Source organism: Dendrobates tinctorius, unplaced genomic scaffold (assembly GCF_039654945.1).
Source record: "Dendrobates tinctorius isolate UK_male_01 unplaced genomic scaffold, ASM3965494v1 ptg000127l, whole genome shotgun sequence".
Lineage (NCBI taxonomy): Eukaryota > Metazoa > Chordata > Amphibia > Anura > Dendrobatidae > Dendrobates > Dendrobates tinctorius.
Window position 1 is genome coordinate 442,703 of NW_027361795.1, and position 24,284 is coordinate 466,986.

The 24,284-nt window shown below is 41.9% G+C and overlaps 2 non-coding genes across 2 annotated transcripts; both read right to left on the reverse strand.

The window, feature by feature from the left end:
- Positions 1–20,242: 20,242 nt before the first annotated feature.
- TRNAL-UAA (transfer RNA leucine (anticodon UAA)) lies at positions 20,243–20,315 on the reverse strand. Its single transcript has one exon. It is a non-coding gene; the product is annotated as a tRNA-Leu (tRNA).
- Positions 20,316–23,560: 3,245 nt separating this feature from the next.
- TRNAL-UAA (transfer RNA leucine (anticodon UAA)) lies at positions 23,561–23,633 on the reverse strand. The gene has a single exon. It is a non-coding gene; the product is annotated as a tRNA-Leu (tRNA).
- Positions 23,634–24,284: the final 651 nt, after the last annotated feature.

Genomic DNA, 24,284 nt, shown 5'->3' on the forward strand with positions numbered 1-24,284 from the left:
TGTTCCTTACCATATTTCCCAGGAAAATCCATTTTGGTTTCGTTTCTGTATGTTTTATTGTGAGTCTGTAAAATTGGTGTAAAAGTACTGTCACACTTAGCGATGCACCAGCGATCCCGACCAGCAATATGACGCGGTCAGGATCGCTGGTACATCGCTAAGTGGTCGCTAGTGAGCTGCCACACAGGCAGATCTCACCAGCGACATCGCTGGGGACGGGGGTTGCTACTTACCTGTCACACTAGGCGATCCTAGGGGTCATTTGTGGGGGGTTTCCACTGTTTAGGTACATTAAGGGCTCTCCAAAGGCAACATGACACCCGCAGACCATTCCATCAATGTCTGCATTCCAAAACGTCACTACTTCCCTTCCGAGCCCCGACGTGTGCCCATACAGTAGTTTTCTCCCACATATGGGGTTTCAGCATACTCAGGACAAATTGGACAACAACTTTTGGGGTCCAATTTCTCCTGTTACCCTTGGGAAAATAAAAAAATGGGGACTAAAAGATCATGTTTGTGGAAAAAATACGATTTTTTTATTTTCATGCCCGAGCGTTATAAACTTCTGTGAAGCACTGGGGTTTCAAAGTGCTCACCACACATCTAGATAAGTTCCTTGGGGGGTCTAGTTTCCAAAATGGTGTCATTTGTGGGGGGTTTCTACTGTTTTGGTACATCAGGGGCTTTCCAAACGTGACATGGTGTCCGATCTCAATTCCAGCCAAAAACGTCAAATGGTGCTGCTTCCCTTCCGAGCTCTGCCATGCGCCCAAATAGTGGTTTACCCCCACATGTGGGGTATCAGCGCACTCAGGATAAATTGCACAATATCTTTTAGGGTCCTGTTACTCTTGGAAAAATAAGAATTGAGGGTGAAAAGATCATTTTTGTGGAAAAAATATGATTTTTTAATTGCACGACTGTATGTTATAAACTTCTGTGAAGTTCTTGGGGGTTCAAAGTTCTCACCACATATCTAGATAAGTTCCTTGGGGGGTCTAGTTTCCAAAATGGGGTCACTTGGGGGGGTTTCCACTGTTTAGGTACATCAGGGGCTCTCCAAACGCGACATGGCGTCCGATCTGAATTCCAGCCAATTTTGCATTGAAAAAGTCAAACGGCGCTCTTTCCCTTCTGAGCTCTGCCATGCGCCGAAACAGTGGTTCCCCCCACATATCAGGTATCAGTGTACTCAGGACAAATTGCACAATAACTTTTGCAGTCCAATTTCTCCTGTTACCCTTGGTAAAATAAAGAAAATTGAACCTGAAGTATTTTTTTTGTGAAAAAAAGTTAAATGTTCATTTTTTTTTTAAATATTCAAAAAATTCATGTGACGCACCTAAAGGGTTAATAAACTTCTTGAATGTGGTTTTAAGCACCTTAAGCGGTGCAGTTTTTAGAATGGTGTCACTTTTGGGTATTTTCTATCATATAGACCCCTCAAAGTGGCTTCAAATGTGATGTGGTCCCTAAAAATAAAATGGTGTTGCAAAAATGAGAAATCGCTGGTCAATTTTTAACCCTTATAACTTCCTAACAATAAAAAATTTTGGTTCCACAATTGTGCTGATGTAAAGTAAACATGTGGGAAATGTTATTTATTAAGTTTTTTGTGTGCCATATCGCTGTGATTTAAGGGCATAAAAATTCAAATTTGGAAAATTGCGAAATTTTCAAAATTTTCGCCAAATTTCCGTTTTTTTCACAAATAAACGCAAGTTATTTGAATGCAATTTTACCACTAACATGAAGTACAATATGTCATGAGAAAACAGTGTCAGAATCACCGGGATCCATGGAAGCGTTTCAGAGTTATGACCTCATAAAGGGACAGTGGTCAGAATTGTAAAAATTGGCCCAGGAGTTAACGTGCAAACCACCCTTGGTAGTGAAGGGGTTAAAAAATATGTGCCGAAACCCGGGATCGAACCAGGGACCTTTAGCTCTTCAGTCTAACGCTATCCCAACTGAGCTATTTCTGCAATATATGAGTTTTACCACTTCCTCTTTACATGCTAATTGGCCGTGCTGTCAATGCATAATCAAACAGTATGGAAGTACCAAATGAATTTTGGGAACGTTGGTTGCATGTGGCCATCCAGTACCTCAGTTCAAAGGCTTATTGGGGTGTGTGCAACTTTGGTGCAGGGCAGGCCTTGCAATCAATGCACAAGCAAACAACATAGCAGTACCAAATGAATTATGTGAACTTAGTTTTCCTGTGGCCATCCGGTATGTGGGTTCAAAGGCTAATTGGGATGAATGTAATTTTGGTGCAGGGCAGGCCTTGCCTTCAATGCATAAGCAAACAGTATGGTGTACCAAATGAATACTGGGAACGTTGATTGCATGTGGCCATCCAGTACCTCTGTTCAAAGGCTTATTGGGGTGTGTGTAACTTTGGTGCAGGGCAGGCCTTGCATTCAATGCACAAGCAAACAATATGGCAGTACCAAATGAATTATGTGAACTTAGTTTTCCTGTGGCCATCCAGTATGTGGGTTCAAAGGCTAATTGGGATGAGTGTAATTTTGTTGCAGGGCAGGCCTTGCCTTCAATGCATAAGCAAACAGTATGGTGTACCAAATGAATACTTGGAACTTTTGGTTGGATGTGGTCATCCATGATGTCTTTTAAATGGGTTGTTGGGGTGCATCCAAATTTTGCCACTCACTGCATAGGTAAAAACAGTATAAGGGACCCAATGTTTAATAATGGGAACAACAAAGCATAGCCGGCTGATGGCTCTCTAAGAAAATTGAGGTCCGACGGCTGGCCTTATAAAATAGACTTAGTGACTTTCAGAGTCCCTCCCTCATAAAAAAACAGGATGTGTCTGATGATGTGTCACACACCACATGCCCAAGTAAGATTGTAAACTGTTAAAATGACATTTCCCAGTGAATGCATTTGTCTTGCTTGAAAGCAATGATAAAGTTGAAAAACACATCAAAAACGCTACGTGTGAACATAGCCCAAGTGGTGGAGGAACATTTTTGTTTTGGCTTATTTATTTTGCCTTATATAAAAGTCATTAACCTGGAACGGATGTTCCTTACCATATTTCCCAGGAAAATCCATTTTGGTTTCGTTTCTGTATGTTTTATTGTGAGTCTGTAAAATTGGTGTAAAGGTACTGTCACACTTAGCGATGCACCAGTGATCCCGACCAGCAATATGACGCGGTCAGGATCGCTGGTACATCGCTAAGTGGTCGCTAGTGAGCTGCCACACAGGCAGATCTCACCAGCGACATCGCTGGGGACGGGGGTCGCTACTTACCTGTCACACTAGGCGATCCTAGGGGTCATTTGTGGGGGGTTTCCACTGTTTAGGTACATTAGGGGCTCTCCAAAGGCAACATGACACCCGCAGACCATTACATCAAAGTCTGCATTCCAAAACGTCACTACTTCCCTTCCGAGCCCCGACGTGTGCCCATACAGTAGTTTTCTCCCACATATGGGGTTTCAGCATACTCTGGACAAATTGGACAACAACTTTTGGGGTCCAATTTCTCCTGTTACCCTTGGGAAAATAAAAAAATGGGGACTAAAAGATGATGTTTGTGGAAAAAATACGATTTTTTTATTTTCACGCCCGAGCGTTATAAACTTCTGTGAAGCACTGGGGGGTTCAAAGTGCTCACCACACATCTAGATAAGTTCCTTGGGGGTCTAGTTTCCAAAATGGTGTCATTTGTGGGGGGTTTCTACTGTTTTGGTACATCAGGTGCTTTCCAAACGCGACATGGTGTCCGATCTCAATTCCAGACAAAAACGTCAAATGGTGCTGCTTCCCTTCCGAGCTCTGCCATGCGCCCAAATAGTGGTTTACCCCCACATGTGGGGTATCAGCGCACTCAGGATAAATTGCACAATATCTTTTAGGGTCCTGTTACTCTTGGAAAAATAAGAATTGAGGGTGAAAAGATCATTTTTGTGGAAAAAATATGATTTTTTAATTGCACGGCTGTATGTTATAACCTTCTGTGAAGCTCTTGGGCGTTCAAAGTTCTCACCACATATCTAGATAAGTTCCTTGGGGGGTCTAGTTTCCAAAATGGGGTCACTTGGGGGGGTTTCCACTGTTTAGGTACATCAGGGGCTCTCCAAACGCGACATGGCGTCCGATCTGAATTCCAGCCAATTTTGCATTGAAAAAGTCAAACGGCGCTCTTTCCCTTCTGAGCTCTGCCATGCGCCGAAACAGTGGTTCCCCCCACATATCAGGTATCAGCGTACTCAGGACAAATTGCACAATAACTTTTGCAGTCCAATTTCTCCTGTTACCCTTGGTAAAATAAAGAAAATTGAACCTGAAGTATTTTTTTGTGAAAAAAAGTTAAATGTTCATTTTTTTTTTAAATATTCAAAAAATTCCTGTGACGCACCTAAAGGGTTAATAAACTTCTTGAATGTGGTTTTAAGCACCTTAAGGGGTGCAGTTTTTAGAATGGTGTCACTTTTGGATATTTTCTATCATGTAGACCCCTCAAAGTGGCTTCAAATGTGATGTGGTCCCTAAAAATAAAATGGTGTTGCAAAAATGAGAAATCGCTGGTCAATTTTTAACCCTTATAACTTCCTAACAATAAAAAATTTTGGTTCCACAATTGTGCTGATGTAAAGTAAACATGTGGGAAATGTTATTTATTAAGTTTTTTGTGTGCTGTATTGCTGTGATTTAAGGGCATAAACATTCAAAGTTGGAAAATTGCGAAATTTTCAAAATTTTCGCCAAATTTCCGTTTTTTTCACAAATAAACGCAAGTTATTTGAATGCAATTTTACCACTAACATGAAGTACAATATGTCATGAGAAAACTGTCAGAATCACCGGGATCCATGGAAGCGTTTCAGAGTTATGACCTCATAAAGGGACAGTGGTCAGAATTGTAAAAATTGGCCCGGGAGTTAACGTGCAAACCACCCTTGGTAGTGAAGGGGTTAAAAAACATGTGCCGAAACACGGGATCGAACCAGGGACCTTCAGATGTTCAGTCTAAAGCTATCCCAACTGAGCTATTTCGGCAATATATGAGTTTTGCCACTTCCTCTTTACATGCTAATTGGCCTTGCTGTCAATGCATAATCAAACAGTATGGAAGTACCAAATGAATTTTGGGAACGTTGGTTGCATGTGGCCATCCAGTACCTCAGTTCAAAGGCTTATTGGGGTGTGTGTAACTTTGGTGCAGGGCAGGCCTTGCATTCAATGCACAAGCAAACAACATAGCAGTACCAAATGAATTATGTGAACTTAGTTTTCCTGTGGCCATCCGGTATGTGGGTTCAAAGGCTAATTGGGATGAGTGTAATTTTGGTGCAGGGCAGGCCTTGCCTTCAATGCATAAGCAAACAGTATGGAAGTACCAAATGAATACTGGGAACGTTGATTGCATGTGGCCATCCAGTACCTCTGTTCAAAGGCTTATTGGGGTGTGTGTAACTTTGGTGCAGGGCAGGCCTTGCATTCAATGCACAAGCAAACAATATGGCATTACCAAATGAATTATGTGAACTTAGTTTTCCTGTGGCCATCCAGTATGTGGGTTCAAAGGCTAATTGGGATGAGTGTAATTTTGGTGCAGGGCAGGCCTTGCCTTCAATGCATAAGCAAACAGTATGGTGTACCAAATGAATACTTGGAACTTTTGGTTGGATGTGGCCATCCATGATGTCTTTTAAATGGGTTGTTGGGGTGCATCCAAATTTTGCCACTCACTGCATAGGTAAAAACAGTATAAGGGACCCAATGTTTAATAATGGGAACAACAAAGCATAGCCGGCTGATGGCTCTCTAAGAAAATTGAGGTCCGACGGCTGGCCTTATAAAATAGACTTAGTGACTTTCAGAGTCCCTCCCTCATAAAAAAACAGGATGTGTCTGATGATGTGTCACACACCACATGCCCAAGTAAGATTGTAAACTGTTAAAATGACATTTCCCAGTGAATGCATTTGTCTTGCTTGAAAGCAATGATAAAGTTGAAAAACACATCAAAAACGCTACGTGTGAACATAGCCCAAGTGGTGGAGGAACATTTTTGTTTTGACTTATTTATTTTGCCTTATATAAAAGTCATTACCCTGGAACGGATGTTCCTTACCATATTTCCCAGGAAAATCCATTTTGGTTTCGTTTCTGTATGTTTTATTGTGAGTCTGTAAAATTGGTGTAAAGGTACTGTCACACTTAGCGATGCACCAGCGATCCCGACCAGCAATATGATGTGGTCAGGATCGCTGGTACATCGCTAAGTGGTCGCTAGTGAGCTGCCACACAGGCAGATCTCACCAGCGACATCGCTGGGGACGGGGGTCGCTACTTACCTGTCACACTAGGCGATCCTAGGGGTCATTTGTGGGGGGTTTCCACTGTTTAGGTACATTAGGGGCTCTCCAAAGGCAACATGACACCCGCAGACCATTCCATCAAAGTCTGCATTCCAAAACGTCACTACTTCCCTTCCGAGCCCCGACGTGTGCCCATACAGTAGTTTTCTCCCACATATGGGGTTTCAGCATACTCAGGACAAATTGGACAACAACTTTTGGGGTCCAATTTCTCCTGTTACCCTTGGGAAAATAAAAAAATGGGGACTAAAAGATGATGTTTGTGGAAAAAATACGATTTTTTTATTTTCACGCCAGAGCGTTATAAACTTCTGTGAAGCACTGGGGGGTTCAAAGTGCTCACCACACATTTAGATAAGTTCCTTGGGGGTCTAGTTTCCAAAATGGTGTCATTTGTGGGGGGTTTCTACTGTTTTGGTACATCAGGGGCTTTCCAAACGCGACATGGTGTCCGATCTCAATTCCAGCCAAAAACGTCAAATGGTGCTGCTTCCCTTCCGAGCTCTGCCATGCGCCCAAATAGTGGTTTACCCCCACATGTGGGGTATCAGCGCACTCAGGATAAATTGCACAATATCTTTTTGGGTCCTGTTACTCTTGGAAAAATAAGAATTGAGGGTGAAAAGATCATTTTTGTGGAAAAAATATGATTTTTTAATTGTACGGCTGTATGTTATAAACTTCTGTGAAGCTCTTGGGGGTTCAAAGTTCTCACCACATATCTAGATAAGTTCCTTGGGGGGTCTAGTTTCCAAAATGGGGTCACTTGGGGGGGTTTCCACTGTTTAGGTACATCAGGGGCTCTCCAAACGCGACATGGCGTCCGATCTGAATTCCAGCCAATTTTGCATTGAAAAAGTCAAACGGCGCTCCTTCCCTTCTGAGCTCTGCCATGCCCGAAACAAGGGTTACCCCCCACATATCAGGTATCAGCGTACTCAGGACAAATTGCACAATAACTTTTGCAGTCCAATTTCTCCTGTTACCCTTGGTAAAATAAAGTAAATTGAACCTGAAGTATTTTTTTTGTGAAAAAAAGTTAAATGTTCATTTTTTTTTTAAATATTCAAAAAATTCCTGTGACGCACCTAAAGGGTTAATAAACTTCTTGAATGTGGTTTTAAGCACCTTAAGGGGTGCAGTTTTTAGAATGGTGTCACTTTTGGGTATTTTCTATCATATAGACCCCTCAAAGTGGCTTCAAATGTGATGTGGTCCCTAAAAATAAAATGGTGTTGCAAAAATGAGAAATCGCTGGTCAATTTTTAACCCTTATAACTTCCTAACAATAAAAAATTTTGGTTCCACAATTGTGCTGATGTAAAGTAAACATGTGGGAAATGTTATTTATTAAGTTTTTTGTGTGCCGTATCGCTGTGATTTAAGGGCATAAAAATTCAACGTTGGAAAATTGCGAAATTTTCAAAATTTTCGCCAAATTTCCGTTTTTTTCACAAATAAACGCAAGTTATTTGAATGCAATTTTACCACTAACATGAAGTACAATATGTCATGAGAAAACAGTGTCAGAATCACCGGGATCCATGGAAGCGTTTCAGAGTTATGACCTCATAAAGGGACAGTGGTCAGAATTGTAAAAATTGGCCCGGGAGTTAACGTGCAAACCACCCTTGGTAGTGAAGGGGTTAAAAAACATGTGCCGAAACCCGGGATCGAACCAGGGACCTTTAGCTCTTCAGTCTAACGCTATCCCACCTGAGCTATTTCAGCAATTTGTGAGGTTAGCCACTTCCTCTTTACATTGGCTGTGCTGTCAATGCATAATCAAACAGTATGGAAGTACCAAATGAATTTTGGGAACGTTGGTTGCATGTGGCCATCCAGTACCTCAGTTCAAAGGCTTATTGGGGTGTGTGCAACTTTGGTGCAGGGCAGGCCTTGCATTCAATGCACAAGCAAACAACATAGCAGTACCAAATGAATTATGTGAACTTAGTTTTCCTGTGGCCATCCGGTATGTGGGTTCAAAGGCTAATTGGGATGAGTGTAATTTTGGTGCAGGGCAGGCCTTGCCTTCAATGCATAAGCAAACAGTATGGTGTACCAAATGAATACTGGGAACGTTGATTGCATGTGGCCATCCAGTACCTCTGTTCAAAGGCTTATTGGGGTGTGTGTAACTTTGGTGCAGGGCAGGCCTTGCATTCAATGCACAAGCAAACAATATGGCAGTACCAAATGAATTATGTGAACTTAGTTTTCCTGTGGCCATCCAGTATGTGGGTTCAAAGGCTAATTGGGATGAGTGTAATTTTGTTGCAGGGCAGGCCTTGCCTTCAATGCATAAGCAAACAGTATGGTGTACCAAATGAATACTTGGAACTTTTGGTTGGATGTGGTCATCCATGATGTCTTTTAAATGGGTTGTTGGGGTGCATCCAAATTTTGCCACTCACTGCATAGGTAAAAACAGTATAAGGGACCCAATGTTTAATATTGGGAACAACAAAGCATAGCCGGCTGATGGCTCTCTAAGAAAATTGAGGTCCGACGGCTGGCCTTATAAAATAGACTTAGTGACTTTCAGAGTCCCTCCCTCATAAAAAAAACAGGATGCGTCTGATGATGTGTCACACACCACATGCCCAAGTAAGATTGTAAACTGTTAAAATGACATTTCCCAGTGAATGCATTTGTCTTGCTTGAAAGCAATGATAAAGTTGAAAAACACATCAAAAACGCTACGTGTGAACATAGCCCAAGTGGTGGAGGAACATTTTTGTTTTGGCTTATTTATTTTGCCTTATATAAACGTCATTACCCTGGAACGGATGTTCCTTACCATATTTCCCAGGAAAATCCATTTTGGTTTCGTTTTTGTATGTTTTATTGTGAGTCTGTAAAATTGGTGTAAAGGTACTGTCACACTTAGCGATGCACCAGCGATCCCGACCAGCAATATGACGCGGTCAGGATCGCTGGTACATCGCTAAGTGGTCGCTAGTGAGCTGCCACACAGGCAGATCTCACCAGCGACATCGCTGGGGACGGGGGTCGCTACATACCTGTCACACTAGGCGATCCTAGGGGTCATTTGTGGGGGGTTTTCACTGTTTAGGTACATTAGGGGCTCTCCAAAGGCAACATGACACCCGCAGACCATTCCATCAATGTCTGCATTCCAAAACGTCACTACTTCCCTTCCGAGCCCCGACGTGTGCCCATACAGTAGTTTTCTCCCACATATGGGGTTTCAGCATACTCAGGACAAATTGGACAACAACTTTTGGGGTCCAATTTCTCCTGTTACCTTTGGGAAAATAAAAAAATGGGGACTAAAAGATGATGTTTGTGGAAAAAAAACGATTTTTTTATTTTCACGCCCGAGCGTTATAAACTTCTGTGAAGCACTGGGGGGTTCAAAGTGCTCACCACACATCTAGATAAGTTCCTTGGGGGGTCTAGTTTCCAAAATGGTGTCAATTGTGGGGGGTTTCTACTGTTTTGGTACATCAGGGGCTTTCCAAACGCGACATGGTGTCCGATCTCAATTCCAGCCAAAAATGTCAAATGGTGCTGCTTCCCTTCCGAGCTCTGCCATGCGCCCAAATAGTGGTTTACCCCCACATGTGGGGTATCAGCGCACTCAGGATAAATTGCACAATATCTTTTAGGGTCCTGTTACTCTTGGAAAAATAAGAATTGAGGGTGAAAAGATCATTTTTGTGGAAAAAATATGATTTCTTAATTGCACGGCTGTATGTTATAAACTTCTGTGAAGCTCTTGGGGATTCAAAGTTCTCACCACATATCTAGATAAGTTGCTTGGGGGGTCTAGTTTCCAAAATGGGGTCACTTGGGGGGGTTTCCACTGTTTAGATACATCGGGGCTCTCCAAACGCGACATGGCGTCCGATCTGAATTCCAGCCAATTTTGCATTGAAAAAGTCAAACGGCGCTCCTTCCCTTCTGAGCTCTGCCATGCGCCGAAACAGTGGTTCCCCCCACATATCAGGTATCAGTGTACTCAGGACAAATTGCACAATAACTTTTGCAGTCCAATTTCTCCTGTTACCCTTGGTAAAATAAAGAAAATTGAACCTGAATTATTTTTTTTGTGAAAAAAAGTTAAATGTTCATTTTTTTTTTTAAATATTCAAAAAATTCCTGTGACGCACCTAAAGGGTTATTAAACTTCTTGAATGTGGTTTTAAGCACCTTAAGGGGTGCAGTTTTTAGAATGGTGTCACTTTTGGATATTTTCTATCATGTAGACCCCTCAAAGTGGCTTCAAATGTGATGTGGTCCCTAAAAATAAAATGGTGTTGCAAAAATGAGAAATCGCTGGTCAATTTTTAACCCTTATAACTTCCTAACAATAAAAAATTTTGGTTCCACAATTGTGCTGATGTAAAGTAAACATGTGGGAAATGTTATTTATTAAGTTTTTTGTGTGCCATATCGCTGTGATTTAAGGGCATAAAAATTCAAAGTTGGAAAATTGCGAAATTTTCAAAATTTTCGCCAAATTTCCGTTTTTTTCACAAATAAACGCAAGTTATTTGAATGCAATTTTATGACTAACATGAAGTACAATATGTCATGAGAAAACAGTGTCAGAATCACCTGGATCCATGGAAGCGTTTCAGAGTTATGACCTCATAAAGGGACAGTGGTCAGAATTGTAAAAATTGGCCCGGGAGTTAACGTGCAAACCACCCTTGGTAGTGAAGGGGTTAAAAAACATGTGCCGAAACCCGGGATCGAACCAGGGACCTTTAGCTCTTCAGTCTAACGCTATCCCAACTGAGCTATTTCAGCAATTTGTGAGGTTAGCCACTTCCTCTTTACATTGGCCGTGCTGTCAATGCATAATCAAACAGTATGGAAGTACCAAATGAATTTTGGGAACGTTGGTTGCATGTGGCCATCCAGTACCTCAGTTCAAAGGCTTATTGGGGTGTGTGCAACTTTGGTGCAGGGCAGGCCTTGCATTCAATGCACAAGCAAACAACATAGCAGTACCAAATGAATTATGTGAACTTAGTTTTCCTGTGGCCATCCGGTATGTGGGTTCAAAGGCTAATTGGGATGAGTGTAATTTTGGTGCAGGGCAGGCCTTGCCTTCAATGCATAAGCAAACAGTATGGTGTACCAAATGAATACTGGGAACGTTGATTGCATGTGGCCATCCAGTACCTCTGTTCAAAGGCTTATTGGGGTGTGTGTAACTTTGGTGCAGGGCAGGCCTTGCATTCAATGCACAAGCAAACAATATGGCAGTACCAAATGAATTATGTGAACTTAGTTTTCCTGTGGCCATCCAGTATGTGGGTTCAAAGGCTAATTGGGATGAGTGTAATTTTGTTGCAGGGCAGGCCTTGCCTTCAATGCATAAGCAAACAGTATGGTGTACCAAATGAATACTTGGAACTTTTGGTTGGATGTGGTCATCCATGATGTCTTTTAAATGGGTTGTTGGGGTGCATCCAAATTTTGCCACTCACTGCATAGGTAAAAACAGTATAAGGGACCCAATGTTTTATAATGGGAACAACAAAGCATAGCCGGCTGATGGCTCTCTAAGAAAATTGAGGTCCAACGGCTGGCCTTATAAAATAGACTTAGTGACTTTCAGAGTCCCTCCCTCATAAAAAAAACAGGATGCGTCTGATGATGTGTCACACACCACATGCCCAAGTAAGATTGTAAACTGTTAAAATGACATTTCCCAGTGAATGCATTTGTCTTGCTTGAAAGCAATGATAAAGTTGAAAAACACATCAAAAACGCTACGTGTGAACATAGCCCAAGTGGTGGAGGAACATTTTTGTTTTGGCTTATTTATTTTGCCTTATATAAACGTCATTACCCTGGAACGGATGTTCCTTACCATATTTCCCAGGAAAATCCATTTTGGTTTCGTTTTTGTATGTTTTATTGTGAGTCTGTAAAATTGGTGTAAAGGTACTGTCACACTTAGCGATGCACCAGCGATCCCGACCAGCAATGTGACGCGGTCAGGATCGCTGGTACATCGCTAAGTGGTCGCTAGTGAGCTGCCACACAGGCAGATCTCACCAGCGACATCGCTGGGGACGGGGGTCGCTACATACCTGTCACACTAGGCGATCCTAGGGGTCATTTGTGGGGGGTTTTCACTGTTTAGGTACATTAGGGGCTCTCCAAAGGCAACATGACACCCGCAGACCATTCCATCAATGTCTGCATTCCAAAACGTCACTACTTCCCTTCCGAGCCCCGACGTGTGCCCATACAGTAGTTTTCTCCCACATATGGGGTTTCAGCATACTCAGGACAAATTGGACAACAACTTTTGGGGTCCAATTTCTCCTGTTACCTTTGGGAAAATAAAAAAATGGGGACTAAAAGATGATGTTTGTGGAAAAAAAACGATTTTTTTATTTTCACGCCCGAGCGTTATAAACTTCTGTGAAGCACTGGGGGGTTCAAAGTGCTCACCACACATCTAGATAAGTTCCTTGGGGGGTCTAGTTTCCAAAATGGTGTCAATTGTGGGGGGTTTCTACTGTTTTGGTACATCAGGGGCTTTCCAAACGCGACATGGTGTCCGATCTCAATTCCAGCCAAAAATGTCAAATGGTGCTGCTTCCCTTCCGAGCTCTGCCATGCGCCCAAATAGTGGTTTACCCCCACATGTGGGGTATCAGCGCACTCAGGATAAATTGCACAATATCTTTTAGGGTCCTGTTACTCTTGGAAAAATAAGAATTGAGGGTGAAAAGATCATTTTTGTGGAAAAAATATGATTTCTTAATTGCACGGCTGTATGTTATAAACTTCTGTGAAGCTCTTGGGGATTCAAAGTTCTCACCACATATCTAGATAAGTTGCTTGGGGGGTCTAGTTTCCAAAATGGGGTCACTTGGGGGGGTTTCCACTGTTTAGATACATCGGGGCTCTCCAAACGCGACATGGCGTCCGATCTGAATTCCAGCCAATTTTGCATTGAAAAAGTCAAACGGCGCTCCTTCCCTTCTGAGCTCTGCCATGCGCCGAAACAGTGGTTCCCCCCACATATCAGGTATCAGTGTACTCAGGACAAATTGCACAATAACTTTTGCAGTCCAATTTCTCCTGTTACCCTTGGTAAAATAAAGAAAATTGAACCTGAAGTATTTTTTTTGTGAAAAAAAGTTAAATGTTCATTTTTTTTTTTAAATATTCAAAAAATTCCTGTGACGCACCTAAAGGGTTATTAAACTTCTTGAATGTGGTTTTAAGCACCTTAAGGGGTGCAGTTTTTAGAATGGTGTCACTTTTGGATATTTTCTATCATGTAGACCCCTCAAAGTGGCTTCAAATGTGATGTGGTCCCTAAAAATAAAATGGTGTTGCAAAAATGAGAAATCGCTGGTCAATTTTTAACCCTTATAACTTCCTAACAATAAAAAATTTTGGTTCCACAATTGTGCTGATGTAAAGTAAACATGTGGGAAATGTTATTTATTAAGTTTTTTGTGTGCCATATCGCTGTGATTTAAGGGCATAAAAATTCAAAGTTGGAAAATTGCGAAATTTTCAAAATTTTCGCCAAATTTCCGTTTTTTTCACAAATAAACGCAAGTTATTTGAATGCAATTTTATGACTAACATGAAGTACAATATGTCATGAGAAAACAGTGTCAGAATCACCTGGATCCATGGAAGCGTTTCAGAGTTATGACCTCATAAAGGGACAGTGGTCAGAATTGTAAAAATTGGCCCGGGAGTTAACGTGCAAACCACCCTTGGTAGTGAAGGGGTTAAAAAAACATGTGCCGAAACCCGGGATCGAACCAGGGACCTTTAGATCTTCAGTCTAACGCTATCCCAACTGAGCTATTTCAGCTATATAGGAGTTTTGCCACTTCCTCTTTGCATGCTAATTGGCCATGCTGTCAATGCATAATAAAACAGTATGGAAGTACCAAATGAATTTTGGGAACGCTGGTTGCATGTGGCCATCCACTACCTCAGTTCAAAGGCTTATTGGGGTGTGTGTAACTTTGGTGCAGGGCAGGCCTTGCATTCAATGCACAAGCAAACAACATAGCAGTACCAAATGAATTATGTGAACTTAGTTTTCCTGTGGCCATCCGGTATGTGGGTTCAAAGGCTAATTGGGATGAGTGTAATTTTGGTGCAGGGCAGGCCTTGCCTTCAATGCATAAGCAAACAGTATGGTGTACCAAATGAATACTGGGAACGTTGATTGCATGTGGCCATCCAGTACCTCTGTTCAAAGGCTTATTGGGGTGTGTGTAACTTTGGTGCAGGGCAGGCCTTGCATTCAATGCACAAGCAAACAATATGGCAGTACCAAATGAATTATGTGAACTTAGTTTTCCTGTGGCCATCCAGTATGTGGGTTCAAAGGCTAATTGGGATGAGTGTAATTTTGTTGCAGGGCAGGCCTTGCCTTCAATGCATAAGCAAACAGTATGGTGTACCAAATGAATACTTGGAACTTTTGGTTGGATGTGGTCATCCATGATGTCTTTTAAATGGGTTGTTGGGGTGCATCCAAATTTTGCCACTCACTGCATAGGTAAAAACAGTATAAGGGACCCAATGTTTAATAATGGGAACAACAAAGCATAGCCGGCTGATGGCTCTCTAAGAAAATTGAGGTCCGACGGCTGGCCTTATAAAATAGACTTAGTGACTTTCAGAGTCCCTCCCTCATAAAAAAAACAGGATGTGTCTGATGATGTGTCACACACCACATGCCCAAGTAAGATTGTAAACTGTTAAAATGACATTTCCCAGTGAATGCATTTGTCTTGCTTGAAAGCAATGATAAAGTTGAAAAACACATCAAAAACGCTACGTGTGAACATAGCCCAAGTGGTGGAGGAACATTTTTGTTTTGGCTTATTTATTTTGCCTTATATAAACGTCATTACCCTGGAACGGATGTTCCTTACCATATTTCCCAGGAAAATCCATTTTGGTTTCGTTTTTGTATGTTTTATTGTGAGTCTGTAAAATTGGTGTAAAGGTACTGTCACACTTAGCGATGCACCAGCGATCCCGACCAGCAATATGACGCGGTCAGGATCGCTGGTACATCGCTAAGTGGTCGCTAGTGAGCTGCCACACAGGCAGATCTCACCAGCGACATCGCTGGGGACGGGGGTCGCTACATACCTGTCACACTAGGCGATCCTAGGGGTCATTTGTGGGGGGTTTCCACTGTTTAGGTACATTAGGGGCTCTCCAAAGGCAACATGACACCCGCAGACCATTCCATCAATGTCTGCATTCCAAAACGTCACTACTTCCCTTCCGAGCCCCGACGTGTGCCCATACAGTAGTTTTCTCCCACATATGGGGTTTCAGCATACTCAGGACAAATTGGACAACAACTTTTGGGGTCCAATTTCTCCTGTTACCTTTGGGAAAATAAAAAAATGGGGACTAAAAGATGATGTTTGTGGAAAAAAAACGATTTTTTTATTTTCACGCCCGAGCGTTATAAACTTCTGTGAAGCACTGGGGGGTTCAAAGTGCTCACCACACATCTAGATAAGTTCCTTGGGGGGTCTAGTTTCCAAAATGGTGTCAATTGTGGGGGGTTTCTACTGTTTTGGTACATCAGGGGCTTTCCAAACGCGACATGGTGTCCGATCTCAATTCCAGCCAAAAATGTCAAATGGTGCTGCTTCCCTTCCGAGCTCTGCCATGCGCCCAAATAGTGGTTTACCCCCACATGTGGGGTATCAGCGCACTCAGGATAAATTGCACAATATCTTTTAGGGTCCTGTTACTCTTGGAAAAATAAGAATTGAGGGTGAAAAGATCATTTTTGAGGAAAAAATATGATTTCTTAATTGCACGGCTGTATGTTATAAACTTCTGTGAAGCTCTTGGGGATTCAAAGTTCTCACCACATATCTAGATAAGTTGCTTGGGGGGTCTAGTTTCCAAAATGGGGTCACTTGGGGGGGTTTCCACTGTTTAGATACATCGGGGCTCTCCAAACGCGACATGGCGTCCGATCTGAATTCCAGCCAATTTTGCATTGAAAAAGTCAAACGGCGCTCCTTCCCTTCTGAGCTCTGCCATGCGCCGAAACAGTGGTTCCCCCCACATATCAGGTATCAGTGTACTCAGGACAAATTGCACAATAACTTTTGCAGTCCAATTTCTCCTGTTACCCTTGGTAAAATAAAGAAAATTGAACCTGAAGTATTTTTTTTGTGAAAAAAAGTTAAATGTTCATTTTTTTTTTTAAATATTCAAAAAATTCCTGTGACGCACCTAAAGGGTTATTAAACTTCTTGAATGTGGTTTTAAGCACCTTAAGGGGTGCAGTTTTTAGAATGGTGTCACTTTTGGATATTTTCTATCATGTAGACCCCTCAAAGTGGCTTCAAATGTGATGTGGTCCCTAAAAATAAAATGGTGTTGCAAAAATGAGAAATCGCTGGTCAATTTTTAACCCTTATAACTTCCTAACAATAAAAAATTTTGGTTCCACAATTGTGCTGATGTAAAGTAAACATGTGGGAAATGTTATTTATTAAGTTTTTTGTGTGCCATATCGCTGTGATTTAAGGGCATAAAAATTCAAAGTTGGAAAATTGCGAAATTTTCAAAATTTTCGCCAAATTTCCGTTTTTTTCACAAATAAACGCAAGTTATTTGAATGCAATTTTATGACTAACATGAAGTACAATATGTCATGAGAAAACAGTGTCAGAATCACCTGGATCCATGGAAGCGTTTCAGAGTTATGACCTCATAAAGGGACAGTGGTCAGAATTGTAAAAATTGGCCCGGGAGTTAACGTGCAAACCACCCTTGGTAGTGAAGGGGTTAAAAAAACATGTGCCGAAACCCGGGATCGAACCAGGGACCTTTAGATCTTCAGTCTAACGCTATCCCAACTGAGCTATTTCAGCTATATAGGAGTTTTGCCACTTCCTCTTTGCATGCTAATTGGCCATGCTGTCAATGCATAATAAAACAGTATGGAAGTACCAAATGAATTTTGGGAACGCTGGTTGCATGTGGCCATCCACTACCTCAGTTCAAAGGCTTATTGGGGTGTGTGTAACTTTGGTGCAGGGCAGGCCTTGCATTCAATGCACAAGCAAACAACATAGCAGTACCAAATGAATTATGTGAACTTAGTTTTCCTGTGGCCATCCGGTATGTGGGTTCAAAGGCTAATTGGGATGAGTGTAATTTTGGTGCAGGGCAGGCCTTGCCTTCAATGCATAAGCAAACAGTATGGTGTACCAAATGAATACTGGGAACGTTGATTGCATGTGGCCATCCAGTACCTCTGTTCAAAGGCTTATTGGGGTGTGTGTAACTTTGGTGCAGGGCAGGCCTTGCATTCAATGCACAAGCAAACAATATGGCAGTACCAAATGAATTATGTGAACTTAGTTTTCCTGTGGCCATCCAGTATGTGGGTTCAAAGGCTAATTGGGATGAGTGTAATTTTGTTGCAGGGCAGGCCTTGCCTTCAATGCATAAGCAAACAGTATGGTGTACCAAATGAATACTTGGAACTTTTGGTTGGATGTGGTCATCCATGATGTCTTTTAAATGGGTTGTTGGGGTGCATCCAAATTTTGCCACTCACTGCATAGGTAAAAACAGTATAAGGGACCCAATGTTTAATAATGGGAACAACAAAGCATAGCCGGCTGATGGCTCTCTAAGAAAATTGAGGTCCGACGGCTGGCCTTATAAAATAGACTTAGTGACTTTCAGAGTCCCTCCCTCATAAAAAAAACAGGATGTGTCTGATGATGTGTCACACACCACATGCCCAAGTAAGATTGTAAACTGTTAAAATGACATTTCCCAGTGAATGCATTTGTCTTGCTTGAAAGCAATGATAAAGTTGAAAAACACATCAAAAACGCTACGTGTGAACATAGCCCAAGTGGTGGAGGAACATTTTTGTTTTGGCTTATTTATTTTGCCTTATATAAACGTCATTACCCTGGAACGGATGTTCCTTACCATATTTCCCAGGAAAATCCATTTTGGTTTCGTTTTTGTATGTTTTATTGTGAGTCTGTAAAATTGGTGTAAAGGTACTGTCACACTTAGCGATGCACCAGCGATCCCGACCAGCAATATGACGCGGTCAGGATCGCTGGTACATCGCTAAGTGGTCGCTAGTGAGCTGCCACACAGGCAGATCTCACCAGCGACATCGCTGGGGACGGGGGTCGCTACATACCTGTCACACTAGGCGATCCTAGGGGTCATTTGTGGGGGGTTTCCACTGTTTAGGTACATTAGGGGCTCTCCAAAGGCAACATGACACCCGCAGACCATTCCATCAATGTCTGCATTCCAAAACGTCACTACTTCCCTTCCGAGCCCCGACGTGTGCCCATACAGTAGTTTTCTCCCACATATGGGGTTTCAGCATACTCAGGACAAATTGGACAACAACTTTTGGGGTCCAATTTCTCCTGTTACCTTTGGGAAAATAAAAAAATGGGGACTAAAAGATGATGTTTGTGGAAAAAAAAACGATTTTTTTATTTTCACGCCCGAGCGTTATAAACTTCTGTGAAGCACTGGGGGGTTCAAAGTGCTCACCACACATCTAGATAAGTTCCTTGGGGGGTCTAGTTTCCAAAATGGTGTCAATTGTGGGGGGTTTCTACTGTTTTGGTACATCAGGGGCTTTCCAAACGCGACATGGTGTCCGATCTCAATTCCAGCCAAAAATGTCAAATGGTGCTGCTTCCCTTCCGAGCTCTGCCATGCGCCCAAATAGTGGTTTACCCCCACATGTGGGGTATCAGCGCACTCAGGATAAATTGCACAATATCTTTTAGGGTCCTGTTACTCTTGGAAAAATAAGAATTGAGGGTGAAAAGATCATTTTTGAGGAAAAAATATGATTTCTTAATTGCACGGCTGTATGTTATAAACTTCTGTGAAGCTCTTGGGGATTCAAAGTTCTCACCACATATCTAGATAAGTTGCTTGGGGGGTCTAGTTTCCAAAATGGGGTCACTTGGGGGGGTTTCCACTGTTTAGATACATCGGGGCTCTCCAAACGCGACATGGCGTCCGATCTGAATTCCAGCCAATTTTGCATTGAAAAAGTCAAACGGCGCTCCTTCCCTTCTGAGCTCTGCCATGCGCCGAAACAGTGGTTCCCCCCACATATCAGGTATCAGTGTACTCAGGACAAATTGCACAATAACTTTTGCAGTCCAATTTCTCCTGTTACCCTTGGTAAAATAAAGAAAATTGAACCTGAAGTATTTTTTTTGTGAAAAAAAGTTAAATGTTCATTTTTTTTTTTAAATATTCAAAAAATTCCTGTGACGCACCTAAAGGGTTATTAAACTTCTTGAATGTGGTTTTAAGCACCTTAAGGGGTGCAGTTTTTAGAATGGTGTCACTTTTGGATATTTTCTATCATGTAGACCCCTCAAAGTGGCTTCAAATGTGATGTGGTCCCTAAAAATAAAATGGTGTTGCAAAAATGAGAAATCGCTGGTCAATTTTTAACCCTTATAACTTCCTAACAATAAAAAATTTTGGTTCCACAATTGTGCTGATGTAAAGTAAACATGTGGGAAATGTTATTTATTAAGTTTTTTGTGTGCCATATCGCTGTGATTTAAGGGCATAAAAATTCAAAGTTGGAAAATTGCGAAATTTTCAAAATTTTCGCCAAATTTCCGTTTTTTTCACAAATAAACGCAAGTTATTTGAATGCAATTTTATGACTAACATGAAGTACAATATGTCATGAGAAAACAGTGTCAGAATCACCTGGATCCATGGAAGCGTTTCAGAGTTATGACCTCATAAAGGGACAGTGGTCAGAATTGTAAAAATTGGCCCGGGAGTTAACGTGCAAACCACCCTTGGTAGTGAAGGGGTTAAAAAACATGTGCCGAAACCCGGGATCGAACCAGGGACCTTTAGATCTTAAGTCTAACGCTATCCCAACTGAGCTATTTCAGCTATATAGGAGTTTTGCCACTTCCTCTTTACATGCTAATTGGCCATGCTGTCAAAGCATAATAAAACAGTATGGAAGTACCAAATGAATTTTGGGAACGTTGGTTGCATGTGGCCATCCAGTACCTCAGTTCAAAGGCTTATTGGGGTGTGTGTAACTTTGGTGCAGGGCAGGCCTTGCATTCAATGCACAAGCAAACAACATAGCAGTACCAAATGAATTATGTGAAATTAGTTTTCCTGTGGCCATCCGGTATGTGGGTTCAAAGGCAAATTGGGATGAGTGTAATTTTGGTGCAGGGCAGGCCTTGCCTTCAATGCATAAGCAAACAGTATGGTGTACCAAATGAATACTGGGAACGTTGATTGCATGTGGCCATCCAGTACCTCTGTTCAAAGGCTTATTGGGGTGTGTGTAACTTTGGTGCAGGGCAGGCCTTGCATTCAATGCACAAGCAAACAACATAGCAGTACCAAATGAATTATGTGAACTTAGTTTTCCTGTGGCCATCCGGTATGTGGGTTCAAAGGCTAATTGGGATGAGTGTAATTTTGGTGCAGGGCAGGCCTTGCCTTCAATGCATAAGCAAACAGTATGGTGTACCAAATGAATACTGGGAACGTTGATTGCATGTGGCCATCCATTACCTCTGTTCAAAGGCTTATTGGGGTGTGTGTAACTTTGGTGCAGGGCAGGCCTTGCATTCAATGCACAAGCAAACAATATGGCAGTACCAAATGAATTATGTGAACTTAGTTTTCCTGTGGCCATCCAGTATGTGGGTTCAAAGGCTAATTGGGATGAGTGTAATTTTGTTGCAGGGCAGGCCTTGCCTTCAATGCATAAGCAAACAGTATGGTGTACCAAATGAATACTTGGAACTTTTGGTTGGATGTGGTCATCCATGATGTCTTTTAAATGGGTTGTTGGGGTGCATCCAAATTTTGCCACTCACTGCATAGGTAAAAACAGTATAAGGGACCCAATGTTTAATAATGGGAACAACAAAGCATAGCCGGCTGATGGCTCTCTAAGAAAATTGAGGTCCGACGGCTGGCCTTATAAAATAGACTTAGTGACTTTCAGAGTCCCTCCCTCATAAAAAAAACAGGATGTGTCTGATGATGTGTCACACACCACATGCCCAAGTAAGATTGTAAACTGTTAAAATGACATTTCCCAGTGAATGCATTTGTCTTGCTTGAAAGCAATGATAAAGTTGAAAAACACATCAAAAACGCTACGTGTGAACATAGCCCAAGTGGTGGAGGAACATTTTTGTTTTGGCTTATTTATTTTGCCTTATATAAACGTCATTACCCTGGAACGGATGTTCCTTACCATATTTCCCAGGAAAATCCATTTTGGTTTCGTTTTTGTATGTTTTATTGTGAGTCTGTAAAATTGGTGTAAAGGTACTGTCACACTTAGCGATGCACCAGCGATCCCGACCAGCAATATGACGCGGTCAGGATCGCTGGTACATCGCTAAGTGGTCGCTAGTGAGCTGCCACACAGGCAGATCTCACCAGCGACATCGCTGGGGACGGGGGTCGCTACATACCTGTCACACTAGGCGATCCTAGGGGTCATTTGTGGGGGGTTTCCACTGTTTAGGTACATTAGGGGCTCTCCAAAGGCAACATGACACCCGCAGACCATTCCATCAATGTCTGCATTCCAAAACGTCACTACTTCCCTTCCGAGCCCCGACGTGTGCCCATACAGTAGTTTTCTCCCACATATGGGGTTTCAGCATACTCAGGACAAATTGGACAACAACTTTTGGGGTCCAATTTCTCCTGTTACCTTTGGGAAAATAAAAAAATGGGGACTAAAAGATGATGTTTGTGGAAAAAAAACGATTTTTTTATTTTCACGCCCGAGCGTTATAAACTTCTGTGAAGCACTGGGGGGTTCAAAGTGCTCACCACACATCTAGATAAGTTCCTTGGGGGGTCTAGTTTCCAAAATGGTGTCAATTGTGGGGGGTTTCTACTGTTTTGGTACATCAGGGGCTTTCCAAACGCGACATGGTGTCCGATCTCAATTCCAGCCAAAAATGTCAAATGGTGCTGCTTCCCTTCCGAGCTCTGCCATGCGCCCAAATAGTGGTTTACCCCCACATGTGGGGTATCAGCGCACTCAGGATAAATTGCACAATATCTTTTAGGGTCCTGTTACTCTTGGAAAAATAAGAATTGAGGGTGAAAAGATCATTTTTGAGGAAAAAATATGATTTCTTAATTGCACGGCTGTATGTTATAAACTTCTGTGAAGCTCTTGGGGATTCAAAGTTCTCACCACATATCTAGATAAGTTGCTTGGGGGGTCTAGTTTCCAAAATGGGGTCACTTGGGGGGGTTTCCACTGTTTAGATACATCGGGGCTCTCCAAACGCGACATGGCGTCCGATCTGAATTCCAGCCAATTTTGCATTGAAAAAGTCAAACGGCGCTCCTTCCCTTCTGAGCTCTGCCATGCGCCGAAACAGTGGTTCCCCCCACATATCAGGTATCAGTGTACTCAGGACAAATTGCACAATAACTTTTGCAGTCCAATTTCTCCTGTTACCCTTGGTAAAATAAAGAAAATTGAACCTGAAGTATTTTTTTTGTGAAAAAAAGTTAAATGTTCATTTTTTTTTTTAAATATTCAAAAAATTCCTGTGACGCACCTAAAGGGTTATTAAACTTCTTGAATGTGGTTTTAAGCACCTTAAGGGGTGCAGTTTTTAGAATGGTGTCACTTTTGGATATTTTCTATCATGTAGACCCCTCAAAGTGGCTTCAAATGTGATGTGGTCCCTAAAAATAAAATGGTGTTGCAAAAATGAGAAATCGCTGGTCAATTTTTAACCCTTATAACTTCCTAACAATAAAAAATTTTGGTTCCACAATTGTGCTGATGTAAAGTAAACATGTGGGAAATGTTATTTATTAAGTTTTTTGTGTGCCATATCGCTGTGATTTAAGGGCATAAAAATTCAAAGTTGGAAAATTGCGAAATTTTCAAAATTTTCGCCAAATTTCCGTTTTTTTCACAAATAAACGCAAGTTATTTGAATGCAATTTTATGACTAACATGAAGTACAATATGTCATGAGAAAACAGTGTCAGAATCACCGGGATCCATGGAAGCGTTTCAGAGTTATGACCTCATAAAGGGACAGTGGTCAGAATTGTAAAAATTGGCCCGGGAGTTAACGTGCAAACCACCCTTGGTAGTGAAGGGGTTAAAAAACATGTGCCGAAACCCGGGATCGAACCAGGGACCTTTAGATCTTAAGTCTAACGCTATCCCAACTGAGCTATTTCAGCTATATAGGAGTTTTGCCACTTCCTCTTTACATGCTAATTGGCCATGCTGTCAAAGCATAATAAAACAGTATGGAAGTACCAAATGAATTTTGGGAACGTTGGTTGCATGTGGCCATCCAGTACCTCAGTTCAAAGGCTTATTGGGGTGTGTGTAACTTTGGTGCAGGGCAGGCCTTGCATTCAATGCACAAGCAAACAACATAGCAGTACCAAATGAATTATGTGAAATTAGTTTTCCTGTGGCCATCCGGTATGTGGGTTCAAAGGCAAATTGGGATGAGTGTAATTTTGGTGCAGGGCAGGCCTTGCCTTCAATGCATAAGCAAACAGTATGGTGTACCAAATGAATACTGGGAACGTTGATTGCATGTGGCCATCCAGTACCTCTGTTCAAAGGCTTATTGGGGTGTGTGTAACTTTGGTGCAGGGCAGGCCTTGCATTCAATGCACAAGCAAACAATATGGCAGTACCAAATGAATTATGTGAACTTAGTTTTCCTGTGGCCATCCAGTATGTGGGTTCAAAGGCTAATTGGGATGAGTGTAATTTTGTTGCAGGGCAGGCCTTGCCTTCAATGCATAAGCAAACAGTATGGTGTACCAAATGAATACTTGGAACTTTTGGTTGGATGTGGTCATCCATGATGTCTT